Source organism: Protopterus annectens, chromosome 11.part0 (assembly GCF_019279795.1).
Source record: "Protopterus annectens isolate FY-2018-M chromosome 11.part0, PAN1.0, whole genome shotgun sequence".
Lineage (NCBI taxonomy): Eukaryota > Metazoa > Chordata > Ceratodontiformes > Protopteridae > Protopterus > Protopterus annectens.
In genome coordinates, this window is record NC_056745.1 from 269,153,082 (window position 1) to 269,159,081 (window position 6,000).

The following is a 6,000-nucleotide window of genomic DNA, read 5'->3' on the forward strand; positions in this document are numbered from 1 at the left end:
CTGAAAATCAGTTGCCTGAGCACAATTCACTGAAAGCTCACTTCACTGAAAACTCATTTGACTGAAACTCATTTTGTTGAATGGTATATGCCCTTTCCCCACTGTACTGCAATCCTGGAGTTAGTATATATAGTAAGGGGGTGAGTGATGGACACAGCCCCCTACATTGGAGTGTGTGGCGGGTGTAGCCCCCCCCCCCACCTATTTTAAATGTTGGAAACCATAGACATGGATACTTACAAGTTGAATGAATAACTCTTTCCAGAAGATAATATATTCCCAAACTATGTTGGGGGGGGAGGCTGTACCCCTTACTATATATATATATATATATATATATATATATATATATATATATATATATATATATATATATATATATATATATATATATATATATATATATATATATATATACATACATATATATATATATATATATATATATATATATATATATATATATATACTAACTCCATGATCGCACTGCAATGGTAAACAGGGCATACACCTTTCAACAAAATGAGTTTCAGTCAGGTGAAGTGAGCTTTCAGTGAATTGTGCTCAGGTAACTGATTTTCAGTGAAATGAGTTTTCAATTAAATGAGTTTCAGTGAAGTGTGTTTTCAGTGAAACAAAGTTGACCCATATATATATATATATATATATATATATATATATATACACATTTATTTATATATAGCAGTTTATTTGTATAAATGGAGAGCAACAGCAATCATCCTTCAGCCAGGTTTCTTATATAGCAAGAACATGAGTTAACAGCCATGGTTCAAGATCGGTCCATTTATTATTAAGACTGCGCATGTTAAGACAAGCAATTTTAAGGTTTTTGTTTCTGATATGATTGGTGATTGGGTTCTGTAACTGAGAGCTGAGTTTAGGTGGTTCTTGGTTTAACTGAATATCTCGCAAACATATATGTTTGAGTAGGAGACGGTGGAGTTTTGAAAGAAGATCCTTAATGTTTAGGATGGGGATTGATGACTTCTGGAGGAGTCTGGATTGCAATCAAAATTGTGTCCAAGTAATATAAGTGAGTTTGTTACTCAAATCTATCAGTAGATTGTGTATTCTTATTTGCCCTTAGTGGGCCTGAGTAGGGTAAGAGGGTTTCTGATATCAATGAGAAAGAGGCAAAGTATCTTTAAAGATGAGACTGAAATCTAAAGTGATGGAAAATAATAAGATGGCATGCTAATAAAGGTGCTGATAGCAGAAAAATTGACATTATGAGTCTGCAAGATTGTTAGAGCTATAATTGTAAAGACTATGACAGAGAGAGAGAGAGAGAGAGAGAGAGAGAGTGGATGAAGAACATGATAGGTTATAAAGCAGAGTAGCTGGAGTGTGATAGAGTTGGTAAAATGAAAGTGAGGGTGGTAGGAGTCATTAAGTAGTGCAAGGGTCTTTTTTATCCTAACTAAAGAAAGTGGAAGGGTGAATAAAGGAAACACCCCAGCCTAAATTTGCCACTGTTGTAAATTCAAAGTATTCTACTCCATTAAAAGGTAGAAGCTCCAGACAGAAGAAGATAGTATACTTTAATAACTAACATAACCATGTCAGAAAGTGAACTGAAAGGGCAGCCTGCCACCTAAACTATGAATTAAAATTAACTGAATGCACAGCCTGCCACCTAAACAATGAGTTAAAATGACCAGATGAGAGAAGGAACACAGCCTATCTGCCACCTAGGCTGTGTGCGTATGTTAAGTCACATAGTCTATCTGGGATCTAGACCACTGGAAAAGTAGGCATATTGAGGCTGAAATAGTTGGGGTTGAAAAGAAAGTGCAGCCTGTTTACAAGTAGACAATAAAAGTAAATGGGTCTAATAAGCAATGAATAAGGATATCAGCCTATCTACCACCTAGGCCTTGTCAAAGATAAGCGGTACAATAAGGAAAGATGGCATGGCAAAAATAGAATATATACAGCTTATATGCTACCTAGATTTTGTGCAAATTTTTACTTGCACAACTTTTTTTTGTCTAGACTGCTGCCTAGAAGAATAAAAGGGTAGTGCTTATGTAAAACGAGACCTGTGATCACATTAGATAAATTAAGAGGAAATGTAATCATTCTGGAATTTCTCCGAATGTTAGGTAAATTAAGGACAGCTGCTAGTGGTGGTGTATCAACTAGTTAGTATAATGCAATGCATTGCTAAGAGATTCTAGAATATAATAATGTTAAATACTATTTGGTTAACAGAGAAGAAATTGTGACAGTTGCAAGATTGAAGTTTAGATAGAAAAGAGTATAAGTTAGCTGGAGACAAGATGTCAAGATTCCTGTGAGGGTAAGTTTGAAATGGGACTGGGTATTTAAATGCCTCAACATAGGTTATGACTGCTTGATTAGCTTTGTGAAGATAAGAGGAATAATCTTATTGGTGGAAGACCAGCAGAGTGATATACAAGCAAAAGGAGACAGAGAAACTTTTTTGGTAAGAATGAACTAGCAATAGTGATGTATTTAGTTTAGATTGTTTGATTATTGTTGATTAGATTTGTTGATTATTGGAGATGTAGACTGCAGAAATGGTTAGTTAAGTATAAATGTGATGATATGTGGGTGATCGGGAATGGGGGTTTGGTGAAGAGTGAACCAAAGTTATGCATAGCTCTCCCCCACAGTTAGTACAACACAGAAAGCCAATTAGAAAAAATAGCTTAAGAGCACTTAATGACAACAAATGTGCACTGAGAGAAATAGTCAAAGAGTTCACAGATCAGCTATGCAATTGAAGGAACTGAGTTAAAGAATAAACAATTGCTATCAGAAAACACTAAGTGGGGCAACACAGGTAGCAGAGGACGCTAAAGCCTTTAACTAATACCAGGCATCGCCTTATTATATCCAAGTACCTTCACAGTAAGTCCATATTCTAAGCCCATTCCCTCCTTCTCTACCACAGAATTACTTATCACCTATTTCAAGCTGAATAACTATAAAAACCTATGCATTATAGTCATATACATTCCCCCAGGCAACAATATTCCCATTCTTGAAGACATCCTTGCTCTGACTACCAATAACATAAAAAAATTAAACACTAATCCTAGGTGATGTGAATATTAATTGGTTAGATATCTCCAGTAACAATCACTCATTAGACATCAGCCTCCACAGCTATACCCAGCTTATTTCTGATGTCACCAGACCCGACATTAAGAATAAGAAAGGTTCAGTCTTGGATTGGATCATTGTTTCTGACCCTGATAACATATCCATCTCTGGTACTCTTGCAGACAGTATAAACGACCACTCTCCAGCATTCATAATACATAATCCCACCACTCTACCTAATAAACACCAATACTGATACACCTGGAACTTGTCCCAATTCTCCCCAAATACTCTTAATGATACTTTGAAAATTATTAACTGGAATCCACTAAAATCTTTCCCTCTTAATGAAGCTGTAGAATTTTTCAGTACTACATTTCTGACTATCCTAAATAATCTTGCCCCTCTCTGGCTAAAACGAGTCAAGACAAAACATGCCAACTGGCTCACTAAGTCAATAAAGCAAATTATGTCCTCTAGGGATAAAGCCTGGAAAGCCTAGCTAAAAAACAAAAATTCTGCTACCCTCATCCAATACAAACAACTTCACAATCAGGCCTAACGATTAGTTCTCAAAAACCAAAAAGATTACTTTCAAAGCCTCCAAAATCAATATAATCATAACCTCAAGAAATTTTGGGAAGCAATCAACTCCTTACTCCATCCTGGGACCATCCATAATCCATGCCCTGATCCAGAAAAACACCCAGTGAGTTAGCCTATCTCTTTAATTCTTATTTGACACTATTGCTAAGCTTACTACCCCCTTCCCACCCATCAACACTAACCAACCAAACTCCACTACACTACATACCACATCACCTACATTACCCACATTCTCACTGTCCCCCATAGCTACCTCCACCATACAAAAACTCCTTCACAAACTAAAACCATGCACCAATGCCCCAGATGACCTACCTGCAGAATTCTTACAACTATCTGCCTCCTCTGTTGCATACCCCATCAGCATTATCTTTAACTGGTCCATTCAGGAATCCTGTGTACCTGTTAAAGGCATATGTCCTCCCACTTCACAAAGGCTGCAATAACTCTGACATTCCTAACTTCTGGTCCATTGCCATTCTCTCTCCCATCTCAAAAATACCAGAGAAGTGCATTCACACTCAACTCCATAGCCACATGACTGAAAACCACCTCCTTTCCTCCACTCAACATGGCTTTAGGCCAGGACATAGCACTAATATTGCTCTCATTTCCTCCCTGGACACAGTTAATAGAGCCAGGGATGATGGATCCATAGTCTCCGCACTCTTTCTCAATCTATCAAAGGCATTCGATACAGTTTCCCACTCCCTTCTGCTTACTAAACTCTCTAACCTTGGCACATCTCCCACCACCCTTCAGTGGTTTTCCAACTATCTCAGTTATAGGCAACAAGCTACCATATGGCAGTGCTGCTCCTCTCCTTTCACCAACACTAATACAGGAGTACCCCAGGTTTCCATACTGGGTCCCCTTTTATTTAGTATATTCATCAATGACTTTCATACAATTCTTACCCACAATACTGTAATCCAATATGCAGATGATTCTACCATTAAATCTGCCTCTACACTGCAGCAGCTTACCCAAAAGGCATTCACCTCAACGGAATCCTGGATGTCACAGAACCATCTTGCCCTTAACCCCAATAAAACTAAACTCTTGATATTTACCCCAAAAAAATCTAGCCCAGTTGACAAGTCTGAATTTTCAGTTCATTCCCAAAACAATACTGTTATTAAAGTTGTTCCCAGTTCCAAACTGCTCGGTGTCATCACTGACAATAATTTAACGTTTGACCTTCATATCCATAACAACATCAAAAAAGCCCATCAAAAGCTAGGTGTGCTCTATGGGCACAACTACTTTCTCAGCTTCTATGCAGAAAAAGCTCTTGCCTCCTCATTCCTGCTTCCTACTCTCCTATATGTCGCCCCCATCCTGACCATATTTAGTCCTCTCTGAAAACTAAACTCAATTCATGTTACAACAAAGTTGCAAAATTTGCTACAAATGCTAAATTCTCCTCTCACCACTGTTCCAACTACAACAACTTAATTGGCTGGAATTCCTCCATTACATCACATACCTACAACTAACTACTGCCCATAAACTTATTTACTTCCCAGCAACCTGCTCAGCCCTCGCTGACATCTTGACCATCTACCATCCTAATCAACACCTAAGGTCAGAAAACAAAATGCTATTAAACACTGATAAACCTAAGCTCTCAGCCGGTCAAATGTGTTATTCTTTCACTGTCTCCAAGCTTTGGAATAATCTCCCTCCTTCAGTAAGAACTATCAGTAGCTCCACTGCTTTTAAAAACTCCCTTAAACATTACCTCTCATCACATTGGATATGCACCTGCACCCTTAATCACAATTCCATTACCTGACCCCTCCCTAAATCCTACTCATCGTATCTCTACACCAAGGCTTTTATCCCTTCCCTCTATTACATCAACTGCTTCTGCTGACACTTAGCCAGTGCCATCCCTACTCTAAGCCTTCTGCCTCCTTTTTTTTTTCCGTTATACAATCTCCTCTCTCAGCTAACAATCTTACCTACCATCTAAACCTTCTATTTCTATACTTCTACCATGAGTTTAGCAATTCTTTACCAATATTACCAAGTTATATAATGTTATTACCACACTACTGTATGTACTTCTTGCCATATTATTGGATGCTATTTACTTATCTAATGTATAACTTCTACCTGATATATTCCGTATTATATGTTCATGTTTATGTAATTACATGTGGAGCTTTTCTCCCCGGGCCTCCACTGAAAATGTGCTCATTTCTGGCCCAGTGAACTTTCCCAGTAAACAAATGCAATAAATAAATAAGTAAATAAATAAATAGTGCATCACACTTCTCAGAATGAAGTTGTAAC